This window comes from Cinclus cinclus, chromosome 27 (assembly GCF_963662255.1).
Source record: "Cinclus cinclus chromosome 27, bCinCin1.1, whole genome shotgun sequence".
In the NCBI taxonomy this organism is placed as follows: domain Eukaryota; kingdom Metazoa; phylum Chordata; class Aves; order Passeriformes; family Cinclidae; genus Cinclus; species Cinclus cinclus.
Genome location: NC_085072.1, coordinates 7,153,008 through 7,166,199, shown reverse-complemented (window position 1 = coordinate 7,166,199; position 13,192 = coordinate 7,153,008).

Sequence of the window (13,192 nt, the reverse complement as noted above, 5' to 3'; positions counted from 1 at the left end):
ATCCCGCAGTGCGACCGCTCCCGGCGCTGAAGAGGGAGCGGGAGCCGTCAGGCAGTCTTGGGAAAGCGGCGGAGCCCCGGGACCCTCTGTGGGAGCCCTTAGGGGGAGAGTCTGCAGCGGAGCTGCAGCGGGACCCCCGCTGGCTCCTGGCTGGTTCCCCTCCCTGCTCGGCGCCGCTTCCTGCAGCCGCCTGAGCCCCGAGTCCCAGCAGCCGCCACTCACCCGCTGCCGGCCCCGACCCCCTCTCACCTTGTCCTGCAAACCCAGGGCTTGTTTTGGGGTGCACTCACGGTCAGAGAGCCAGCGCTGTCCTCCCGCAGGGCAAGGCGGGGCTCATGCTGGGGGCGGCCGGGGGAACCCTGCGGGAACCGGGCTGGCCGCGGCCGCCGGGGCTGCGCTCGGTCCCCGGTGCCCAGCACCGCTCGGCTCCCGCAGGCGCTGCCGCCTCCCCGCCGGAGCCGGAGCATCACATGGTGCCGCCTTCCAGCCTTTAAAGAGCGACTGACCCGATTCGGGGCTCGCCGGCACCGGGAGAACCGGGGGAGGGGGTGCGAGGGGGCCGAGCGGAGGCGGCAGGGCTGAGTGGAGCGGGGAGAGGCGGCAGCGGGGAGAGCAGCGGAGCCGGTCCCAGCCCTAGCGCTGCCGACACCAGTCGGGCTCCGGTTTTAACGCTGAAACTGGTTTTTGAGGTCGGGTGTGAGCAGAAGATCGGGGCGGGGAGGGCAGGGCGGAGGCAGAGCCTGAGCCTGAGCCTGAGCTGGGGTGGGCGAGGATCCGGCCCGTCCCCGGCAAGGGCAGCGCTGCTCGGGACTGTGCCCCAGGACGGCGTCGGGACCCAAAATCAGACCCGTACGGCCCCAAGAAGCTCTGGTGCTCACCCAGGCTCTGGCTGGCAGTGCCTCACAGAAAATGTTCACCACCTGCTGAGGTGGGCGGGAGGTGAGACCCCCAAAGCACTCTTCATCCTTCGAACTGCACTCCCCAGGCTGGGGAGGGGCTGTGTCCCTGGGACAGGGGAAGGGTCTGTCCACACAAGGCGTGTGGAGGAATGGTGACCCCGAACTGCTGCTGAGACAGGACCAGACACTCTTTAAGGTTCTAGGAGAAGTTTGGGGGAATATGGTCATCCCCCAATTCCCCTCCATCAGCCAGGCAGTACAGAGAAAATGGGTCTGGGGGCTCGATCTCACTGATGGAGTTGAACCATCCAATCCCTCCAGGGACCCCTGGATATGCAGCAGGCACCTGCAAAGCTCGTCTTAGATAAATCACTTCTCAGGAGTGCGGCTGATTTATCCAAATGCTGCAAGGAACAGGACCTCAGACATGGGGCAAGGGGAGTCTCATGACACCCATCTGCACCTCTCCCCGTCCTTTCTTCCTCTGGTGAGACTCGGTACTGGAGTTGTCCCCTACTCTGCTCTGCCTCTTGAGAAATGTCCCAACCCTTGGATCTGCCCCTTAGGGCGGCCCCTCATCCTTGTCTCCATCAGAGCCTGCACACCCCACAGCAGGGTGGGACCATCCCAACCCAGAACTGATTTTTCGTCAGTTGCTGTCCCATGAGGTGCCTACTTTCCCCTTTGGCCATGTGGCCAGCAAAGAGCTGGGGGTCCCAGCCTCCTAGGGCTGTCTGGAGACTGTGGCATTGTGCCACCTCTGGGCACTGGGCTGTGCCAGCAGCAGGGTGAGGTGAGCTTAGTTTGGTCTGAATGATCTGTGCAGAGAAAAAAAATAAAAAAAGGCTCGCGGGCTCCTGTAAACATAGTGCTATTTATGGAGCATTCAGATCCCACAGCATCTCCTCACACCTCCTCCACTGCAGGGAAAAGTGATGCATCCTATGGCTGAGCCTCTAAATCCAGAGGTAGGGAATGGGATGGGGGTGCTCAGGATGGGCTACTGAGAGTGGAAAAGACATTCCCAGAGACCCCAAAACCCCTCACCCACCACCTTCCCAGGGTGAGTGTCCTTGCAATCAACCTCTGACTGGGAGCAGGGCAGGAAAACTGGCAGGTTCCTCACGGGAGTGCAATGCGGAAGCAAACGCAGTCAGGGCCTGGTCTAATTGTATGCAAATCTCCCAAATAGAGATTAAAACCACTCCTTTTCCTTTGTGGATTTGCAGTTTTTTGTCCTTCCCTGGATTCGTGCCCCTGAATGCTCAATTTTAGCAGCACCCCTAAAAACCCCCATGTTATGCCAAAAATGAGCTGCTGGCTGTGAACCTGCCAGAGGTGGGTGGAGCTCTCTCACCAGCCCAAGCAAAGTGTCCCAGGGCATGGGCAAAGGCTGCAGAGCTTGGACGACCAAACAGATAGGAATCATCTGTTCATTCTCCTGGCACCAAGCTGGGGATGTGTTCAAAGAATGTCAGGGATTCCTTAGAAACCCATGTAAAAGAATTTTCAGGTGAGTATCAAACGCTGGGAAAGTTATCCAGGTCTTCCAGGCTCTTTGTGGGGTTTTTAAGGAGAAAATGTCCTGAGAGCTGCAATGGGTTGTGAAGATGCTGCTATGGATAAATACCCTTGGCACACAGGGAGAGATGGGATGAAGTGGGACAAACAGGGGATATGGTGTGTCTTCCTACACCAGCTCCTGTGAGCTGGGGACAGGAGCAGCCTGTGCCATGGCAGGAGGAGACGGGCGGTGTCTGGCTTGATGTCAGCAGGATGCACCCAAGGCTGTGGCATGTCGGGGCTGGCTGATGAGACCAAACCCTGACTGAACCCCCAGGGTTTGGCAGCAGCCAAGAAATGCTTTTCCAGGGAGACAAGTCAGGGTGTGGGGAGCTCATTTCTGCCCATCTTTCTTCAGCTTTTCTCTGGGGTGTGGGTTTTCCCCTGCTGCCTCAATTTACCTACACAAAGAGCAGCTCCCTGGTGCCATTCTGGGTGATCAGGCAGGAGAAGCTGAGGATTTCTTTACCTCTTCCATCATGGTGACCATCCCACAGAACTTCTGGTCTTGGAAAGGGACCTCTTAATTAGGAAAGTAAATTAGGAGTGTGGCTGGTGCCAGCAGCACAGGGATGTGTGCTTCGAGGGCTGGTGGCTCTGAGAGAAATTAATTTGGATGAATGATCCCCTGAGTGCCATGGTCTGGTGGGTCCACGCAGTATAGCATAAGGCAAAGAAAGAAGCAGCAAAAACAGGGAAGCCCTGGAGCTTTTACAAGGAGGCCTCCACTGTGCTGAGATGTTTTGGAGTGATGCTCAACCCACGGTGCAGAGGCCACCATTCTGTGTGCCAGTGACAGAGCCTGGGGACCTCACTCAGGACATGGCTGGTCTATGACTTGTGCTCAGTTTCTCTCCAGTTTAATGGGGTACATGGCCCTAGGAAGCCATCTGGGGAGCAAGGAGCACCAGACTTCTGTAGGATGGTGCATCCCCATCTGGGTTTGGCAGAAGATGCTCAGCAGCAATGACACAGCACAGAAGATATCACAGAAGATAATTTAAATGGGCAGTTCCCAGAGAGTGGATGAAGGAAAGGCTGTTTTTCTGTGGATTGCCTATTCACACTGAGCACATCCCACCCCTGTCCCTCAGATCAGATTGGGAAGGGCCTTGGCAGCGCTGCCCATGTGCTGAGGGAGAAAATGCAATCTGGGAGGTGCCTGTGATCCCTCAGCCCTGTGCCGGCACAGGGCTGTGCCCCAGTTCCCTGCAGCCTGGGTAGATGCCACATTCGTGATGCTGCAGATTCTCACAGAAGTCAAATGGATCAGGCCCCACTCAGATCTCTGTCAGATGCCAGCCAGATGCTGCCCACAGGCAGCTGGGTCACTATGCCGGAGTCCTTGGCACAGCAGGATATTGCCAGACTTTTGTGCTGCCCTGTCAGGGAGGAACTGCTGAGACTTCACTGGGATGGAAGAGAAAACTGATCCAAGCCCAGGGAGTCCTGGCAGCGCCATCCCTGGCAGTGGAAGCGGGGTAGGGCAGAGGTCTGTCCAGGGTCCGCCACCACACCCCAATCCGGGCCCTGTGCCTCGGCACTGCTGCCTCTTCCACACCACTCCGGGGTAATTTTATTCCTCAGGGAGAACTGGGAGTGTTAGCAAGCCAGGCTGAGGGCCAGGAGCTATTCCTGCCACCGCTTCCAGCCGGCTCTGTGGGGCAGGAGGGGGTTAAACCTTTCCAACCCTGCCAAGAAGTTTCAAGGACAGTTCAAACCCTTTGCCCGCTCTCCAGGACCACTCCTGGAACAAACCCAGCACTGTTTGGCCTCTGGTTTCAGTTGCAGTAGCTCGTGGAAGGGCAAGACTGTGCCTGCTACCTCCAGCCCTGCTGTGCTGTGGGGAGGGAGGAGGGAGCCCGGTGTTGTGAGGGCTCTGGAACACCCAGCAGTGATGACAGATTCTTCTGGGGCAAAGACTGACATGAAACAGCGACTGCTCAGGAAAGGAAAAAAAAGGCTATGAGGGATGAAAATGTTAAAGGAAAAATGTGAATTATGGTTTGCTACAAGGGCTGAATGAGGGGAACCACTTCCCTTGATGGATCTCAGAGATGGTAAAATAATTTTCTGATTGACCTTTGGGGAAATGCTGGGGAGGAGATGAAGAGCTGAGCGGGTGTTGTGGCTGGAAGAGCCCAGGGCCACCCCCAGACCTGGGGCTGTGATGGCCTGGGGACACTTGGGGACACCATAGGGGTGGTGTAAAATGAGGATTTGGGGTGAAGGAGAAAACTGGGATGAAAGAGTGACAGTGGGAAATGTCCAAGGAGGACTGGACTGAGCTGGATTGGTGTCTCTGAGTGAGGAGGGAGAGGCAGCAAAAAAGAAACCATGGTTGCTGCTCCCCAAGCCCATATCTTTCGCTTTAGCATCTTGTCCCATATTTCTATTTTTAAATTCCCTGCTTTTAGCTTCCAGCTGTCACTTACAGCTCTCAGGTTTGGTAACGGAGCTTTTCCCCCCACTCAGACTCTTGCAGAGTTCAACCATCTCACCACCCTCCAAGAGGAAAGCTCTTCTTCCACCCAGGCCCTGAAGCCTCTGAGCCCTGCACCCTGCTGCTGCCCAAATTATTGCCTTCCAACCAATTTAAGGCGAATTCTTTTATATCCAGAAATTAATTCAGGACACTGAATTGGGTAGGTTCTCTGTGTTCTAGGAAAAGCTGTTCAAACCCTTCCCACATGCTGAAACCTGCAGATTCCTATGGAAGACGTGGAAAATTCCTTATCAGCACAGGGGATCCACCTCCTGCCCTGTTCCACTTCTCTTCCATCTGGAGTCGTTTCCCTCGTGGCCCTCGAGCAGCACAAACACGGCTGGAGCAGTCCGAGCAGCGTCCCAGCGGATCCCCGGGGAATGACTTGTCCCTGGCAGGACGGGGAGGCTGCAGGGGACGTGTGACGCTCCGCAGTGTCACAGCAGCCCCGGGGAGGGCGGGGGGACGTTCCCACAGCTCGCCGCCTTCCTCGGGGACGCGGGGCCAGAGGTTCCTGCCACGAGCTCGAGGTGCGTGAGCTTCGTTGGACGAGGAGGCTTCTGCTGCTTTTCCACCTCCTCGCAAGGACTGGGGGATCTGGGGGCAGGGCCGAGCAGGGGTCGCCCAGCCTCACGCTACGGAGCCCCGGAGGGGTTTGTGCTGGGAGGTCACTCGGTGATGCCCCGGACCTGCTACCACAGCGGTGCCGCACGGCTCAGGGGGCTGGATATGACGGAAAGGGGGGATCCATCAGTGCTGCACAGGTCAAGGGGTGTCAGCTGGGCGGCTACAGTTTTGGGGGACTGACATCCCCCGTATTCTCTCCGAGTTCTGAGGGAGCAGAGTGGGGGCGAGGGGGAATGCAGGCACCGCATTCCCTCGCTGGGAAAGGCTGGGAAAAGCACCAGGCTGAAGGACAGAGACGCAGACAGGCGTTGTGAAGACAGTAACACCAAATTTTCCTTCCTCATTACAGAAGCAGCCCTTTCCACTAGAAGTCTTGGCTGGAGTAGTGTTTGCTATCCGCGCCCGTCTCCTCCATCCAGGTTGGCCACGTGGGGATGAAGCAGGGAAGGAGCCTCCTGATGTGTACCCATGACGCTCGCACCTGCTCACCCTTCCCAAAATATTATAGTGGGGCAGGAGCTGGGATGTTGCACCTCTAGGGATCCCCTGGGATTAAAAGGTACCCAGGCACTGGAAACCAGGAAACTGGGAAAGAAGCCCAGGATCCCTCCTGGGGACAAGGGACCTCCCCAGCCCCAGAGGCAACTGGGGCTCCCAGTTTCACATCCCTAAATAAATGCTCTTGAAAGGACAGAGGCCTGCGTGAACTCCAGTGGCTGAGAGGCTCCCCGCTATTTTGTGCAATGGCTCCCCCCCAGCCACTGCACTTCCCAAAAGCAATTAAATCCATGGAGCCAAAGGCAGTAGAGAGGACATGGGCACTGGGGAAGAGCATCCCGTGAGGGCCAGAGGAGAAAGAGAATAAATATAAAAATATATACTACTACTACTACTACTACATTGTAATAAATTATTATTAATAATTGTTTATTAATAATATTTATATTGTTTTCTATTATTTTATATTTCTGCTGCAGAAGAAATAGGGAAGGAAACTCCTCAAATCACATTCCTGTCCCTCCCTATGGGATGAAAGCCAGCTGCTCCCCAAAACAGATTTGTGGGCAATTGTGAATGTATCTACTACACCTGAGGCCAAAAAGTCCTTCTCCAGGACAATTTCATCCCCAAATGAGTAGGAGAATGTAAAAGAAAGTGTTTCCAGGGAGTCCCCCCACTTCCCTGGAGCCTCCCCTTCCCGGATTAGGATGTTTTGGCCCAAAAGATGAATGAGGGAACTGGGACTGGAGCAGGAACTGCAGGAAGCCAAACCCTGGGAGCTATTTTCAGCTGTCAGGCAGGAAAAGCACCTGTTGGGGTCATTACACCACGGGAAAAAACAAACTTCAAGATTTACTCCTGTGGAGGGTTCAGAAATAAATAGCTGGGATCATCCCTGCTGGAGAACAAGGGGAGCACCCTTATTTCCAGATCTTGATTCCCCCTCTCAGCCCCCAGGGTCCCCACCCTGAATCCTGCGGGGAGAAGGACGGGTTCCTCCTAAGAAAGAGGGATTTAAAGGGGTCTGAGATGCTTTTGGGCTCTGACTCGCGGTGCGCATCCCTAAATCCGGACTCGGTTGTGGATATACGGGCTGTTGGTGCCCTCTCCCGTCCAGCTGCGGTGGCTGATGGCTCCTTCATCCCTCCTGCATCCTTCCTGCCATCCCTCCTTCATCCCTCCTCCCTCCTTCTGCCGTTCCTTCTGCACGGAGCCGGAGATCTTTACCCTCCCTGGTCCCATGGGACCCTCAGGCGACCTAACCAAGGAACGGAGGGGTTTATCCTTGGTCACGACCTCATGGCTCCACAAATTTGCTTTTCAAGGCATTTTTCCTCACAGGCAGCCAAGGGTTGCATTTCCTCAACAGTGGATTTCATCTCAGCAGTGGCTGAGATGGGTTGGGAGAACGTTGACCCCCTGAAATGGAGGGAAGTCACGGGGATCATGCCAAAAACACCTACCCCATTTCTGATCCCTACACCAAAATCCACCAGGCTTCTCACCCCTTCTAACCCCTTTTCATCCTGGCTCTCCTCATCCCTGCCTCTGCTCCAGCTCCAGCGGCTCCTTGGGAGCAGGACATCCCCGGGGGAGCTGGCCCAGGGACCATCAAGGGGTGCATCTCTGCCCAGCCCCAGGCCAGGATTCTCCTCCAGCCCCTGGAGTGGTGCGGCAGCAGCGACAGCTGGGAATGAGAGTGGGGGTTGGGGTTTGCTGAGGCTTGGCTCCCTGGACAAGGGGGGTACCGGGGGGGGGGGGGGGGGGGGGGGGCGCACGAAAAGGCTCCGCCCATGCCAGGGGAATTTTCAGGGTGGAGCCCCTCCGGAAGGGCTGGGGGCCCCTCCCTGGGGCCTGGCGCGTCCGGCATCACTGCTGGCATGTTGGGGGGGGGGGGGCGGGGGGGCGAGTCTGCTGTTCCTTGTCCCCCGGGGAATCCCACACTGAAGCCACAAAATCATCACAACTCTCCCTCCCTGTCTCTTTCTGAGTTACTATGTGGTGCCCTGCATGGAGACAAAGGAGGGTGGGTGTCACCCTTGTGTCAAAATTTGCTGTCACTTGGGGTGGGGAGCACCAAGGGGACAAGCTGATGGTCACCCATCCAGGACACATGGGCAGTCACCCAGACCCCTCCCCACCCTCCCTGCTGGTTCCAGGCATCCCATGTCAGGGCTGTCCCTGCCAAGGGACACTGCTGTCCCCAGGTCCCATCCCTGGGCCTCACATCCTCCTCTGCCTGGATCGCTGCCTTCTCTCAGGGTCAAACAGCCACCACATGTCATTACTGAAACCCTCACATTCATGGGCCTTCCTCTGAAACACCCACCTGTCCAGCAGCTTGCTGACACCACAGTGTCCTACTCTGGGGAAAACAACCACTTGTTGACAACCCAAGTCCCCACTGCTCCTCCCTTGGTGACACATGGAGGGACAGCCCAATCTGTGCCGCCATGCAGGGGACGGAGCAGCCAGGGATGTCCCTGGCATGGCAGTGGAGGGGGGCTCCAGAGGGAAGCCCCACTGTAGGGTTCATTAGAGGGCGTCCTGCTGGCTGAATCCTGCCTCCAGCTGTAATTTGGGGCTAGGGACTGTGAAGGGGAAGGGTCATGTCCAGACCATGGGGTTATGGAGAAAAGGAGGCCATGGAGGGGCAGAAACACAGGAGGTTTAGTACTGCAGTGGGGCAGAGCATCCCCTGATCATTGTGGGCAAGGAGGGAGGTCAGGGCACCTAGTGTGGTCCCTGGACTGGGAGCCGGCAGACGTGTGGGTCAGGGTACCTGGTTTGGTGTTTAATATGGGGATCCTGGTGGGTCAGGGCCCACAGGGTGATTGCAGCAGGGCACCTACTGAAATTCACAGACTGGGCCCAGTGCTTTGATGTGTTGGGGCACCCAGTATTGCCCCCAAATGGGAATCCAGTGGACTGGGGCCTACTCAGCCAGCAGTACCTCTCTGTCAATCCCTCACCTCTGTCCCAGGTCAAACCTGTAAAGACAGTTAATAACCAAAATAAAACTGTTCTCCAGACAGGTTTTAGACCTCCATCATGACCCCTGATTTCCTAATGGGAAGCTAGGGCACATAGGAGTGAGGGGGTACCATGGGTGCTGAGCCCTATGGGGACACAAGAGCTGCGGGAACAGACTTGTCCCACTTCCCTCCCATCCTACCAGGGAACTTAGACTGGATGACTTGGCACTTATGGGTGAGGGAGGGGCTGTCTGCTGGTGCTGTCACTGCCGCTGCCATCTCTGCGGGACAGACAGCAGGACATCATCCCCCATCACTCCACACAGGCTGGACCCCAAACTAACCCTAAATCCGCAGAAGGATGAGATGTGAATGTGCAAAACCACGGGCTGGGGCTGAACGGGGAGGCTCTTGCCGAGCCCCATCCCGGCCGAGCAGCTGTCGCCGTCCCAAATCTCCGGCAAGAAGGCACGTCGGAAATCCCGGGTGTCGGAGGAGAGGTCTGCTCCACATTCCTCGGCCGAGAACGGGGACAGGGCCAAGCATCTCCCCACCGCCTGCAGCTGCTCCCAAATATGTTACGACTTGTCACGGCGGCAGGAAGAGATGCCGGTGAGCCTGGAAAGCGAGAGGGGATATGGGACGGTGGGGTGCCCCGTGGGGGTGGGAGGGTGGGTTCGGCTGGAAGTGGCATTTCTGTGAGCCTCGTTTCCTGGGCTGAAATCCCAGAGAGATGATATCTGCTGAGCCCTGGCTTTCTCCCCATTAGTAAGACGGTCCCGGCACCCCAGGTTGTAGATGCTGTTTGGGAATCCAAATCTCTTCACCAGCCCCTAAACCCAGTTTTTTTCTGCCCTTCCCAGTGGGAGCCGGCCGGCACCACTCGCACCATCGCTTCTCCAGCTGGGCACGGCGCAGCTCCGTGCCCCGGGCAGGGATGTGCAGCCCGCGTGTGCAGCTCCGAGCAGGGAGCAGGGACACGCACTGTTTAAGGCTCTGTGCACCGGGAGGGAGACTCCCCAGGCTGCAACAGGGTTACGTGTACGCCCAAAACTCAGCAAATCCAGACCATCAGACGTCTGGGAAATCCACCATCAGACGTGGTGGGAAAGCAAAACAGCCCCTGGGTGTCTCACCCTGACCCCGCTCCGCGGACCTAGCCGCAGGCTTGGGAAGCTGCGCCGGAGGAGCAAGGACAAACCCTCCTCGCTGGGATTTTCTCAATGGATGGGTATTTTTAGCTCTGGGCTCCTGGCTGCCCTCCCCGCCAACTGTGTCGGGGTGAGCCGTCCCCGCGAGGCCCCCGCCGGCCGGGGAAAGGTCACCCGTGACGGATCGCAGCACGTTCTGCCCGGGGCTCACACAGCGTCGCTTTGTGTTGCCTCCCAGCCGCTACCATCCATCACGGGATAACCTGACAGTCGGCAGCAGAGCCCTAATCCCCTCTCGGCTCCGAATTACCCGGGCCGCAGCCTCGGCCGGCCGTGCGTACCCACGGGACCGGGAAAAGCCATGCTCGCCCGTCCCCCAACAGGTGTATTTGTGGGGCGGGGTGGCCATAATGGGAGTCTCCCTATAGCCCAGACACGGGGTCCCTCGATGCATGGCTACTTGCACAATGGGATTCAATATCCTTGATTTGATATTCACCGGGATGAGCCTGCTGGACCCACAGACACTGCCGTGTCCCTCCACCCTGTCCAGGAGGGATCATCCATGGCATGGAGAGGGGCTGCAGAGCTGCAGAGCTGCAGTTGGATGGGCACAGCGTTATCTCTGCTCCCACATCACTGGATGAGACCTCCAAATGGAGCTGGAGCAGTGCAGCTGCTGGGGCAGTGCAGCAGCCAGTGGGATCCCTCTTCCCTGTGTCCACCCGACATAGGCACTGAGTGCCATTTCCTCCCCATCTCCATGAGCTGCCTTCTGTCTCCCCTGCCCATTCAGCCGTGGGGACGCAGTGGCCTTGGTGGCCTATTAGGGCTGGCTTGTCCCACTTGTCTGGCTGGGGACACACAGCCAGCACTGCCCCATCTGTGCTGCCTCTATGAACTGACAGATGCTTGACTGCTCTCCTGTGCAGGTCAGCCACATGCCTGTGGAGCCCATTATGTCATGACCATGTCTCCCATCCTCCAAACATGCTCCTGCAATTCCAAAAAGCCCATTTATACTGGGGTGGTCCTGACACCTCTCATCCAGGGATGCAGCTGCATCTCAAGGGGCTCACTGGGGTCATGTCCACCAAAAGCTGCTGATAAAGGTCCCCATGAGTGATTCAAGCTGCTTGATGTGACGGTGTGGGGCTGATGTGAAGACCTCAGGCTCTGGTTATCCACTTCTAAAGCCTTCACTCCTGACATGGACACCTCTGCACACCTGAGGGATGAATCCTGCCTCTTCCCAACCCTTTTAGTGCTTTTTCTTTAGGCAAGGGCCAAGCTGATGCTCTGATTTCTTTCCTTCTCGAGTATTTTGGAGTTTGACTGACTGTGGGGAGCACAGGGGTTGTGCTGAGAGTGAGCCTCAAGGCTACAGGTCCTGCTTTCCTTAGTGCAGATCTTCATAGATATTAAAACCATGAGGACAACAAATCTGCAGGGCTGGGACTCCAAGAGACCAGGAATTGGGGTGAAGAGGTGTTGGAAAGCTCCTGGCCCCCCCCAAAAATCACAGCAAGTAGAAAATAGCATCATGACAGGTTCCAACAAGGCCAGAAATCAATCCCAAGTGAGTGAGGGTGCTGATAGTCTGTACAGGGAATGTGCCACAGCACAGCCTTTCCAAGGAGGGGGGATTTGGAGAAGGAAAATCCCAGCAGAGTTGGCCCTGCACTTTGCTGACATTCTTTCCACTGACCGATCCCTCAGCTGGAATCTGGCCTGGAGCAGGAATAGGAGGAGATGGGAGATGGTTTCTGATGTTCCAGATGGAAAAAAATGTCCTCTCTGAATTCAAGACAAAGCAGGAGAGATGTAGCCAAGCCATTTGAGTCAGCAAGGAAGGGCTGGGGATGAGTTAAAATCCCCCTCACACTGCTGCTGGGTGTGCCTCAGTTTCCCTAGGGGGAATGTGTGAGCAATGTGTCTTTTCTGGGAGAGGCTTACATCAGGATGGCATTTGGGGCTTTGGTTATCCACAGGTACACAGACCAGCACAGGAGAGCAGTGGGATGAGGCAGTGCCAGCTGGGAGAGGGTCAAGCCCAGCCTGGCTCTGCTGGAACCTGGAGACACGTGGGAAAAGGTGTCCTTTGGGTTTGGTGCGTGGGAGAAGCCACGAATGTGGATTTTGTAACAAAAGTGTGGTAAGGGACTTGCTGGGCACCTTCAAGAAGCCCACGGCACAGGAAAGGTTGGGCTTGGCTCTGTCCTGCCTGCTCCGTTCTTGCAGGACAGGCAGCAGGCACAGCATCTGGAACCGGGGCTGGCGAGCATGGAGAGGGGTGTCCACAGAGACGGGACAGGAGCCCGGGATGCTCCCTGCTTTGGGATATCCCTCCTAGGGCTGGATTCCGAGGCTTTCCCGAGGCTTCAGCACAAGTGGGATCAGTGTAACACGGCCCGGCAGGATGGGGCCATAGGGAATACGGGGGCAGAGTGGGATCAGGAGGTGGGAAGGGCTAGGAAGGGGATGATGCTGTGCTGGTGTTGGGTCTCACCGCAGGGAAGGCACAGATTTGGGATGCCGGGGGATCCCGTGGGGCAGCGTGAAGGGATGGGGATATCCTGGTCAGGTAGACTGGCCACGAGGCCACCACGGCTTGGCCAAGGCAGCCGTAAGTGAAGGGACCAGATGACGCTGGAATGCCGGGGGGGAGCTGGCAGCCGCCCGCGTCCCCCCCGGCACCTCGGGGCTCACACAAAGCCCTTGTTCGGGTCCAGCCGAGCTGCCCCGCCGCCGTGCCAGCCCCTCCAGCCCCTCCGGGCCGAGCACTGTAATCCCCGTGGGGAGAGCACATAGAATCAGACGGACAAGTTTTGATGTGAGGCAGCAGCTTAGAGTGGGCTCAGGTTTCCTTTGGGTCTTCTATATTTATCTCCGTGATTTAATGCCAGCGCCGGGGTTTAAATGGCACCAAGCAGTTGGCTCTGGGAGAGGGAGCAGCCGTCCCTGAGCCGCGCACACATCCCCGAGCTGCCC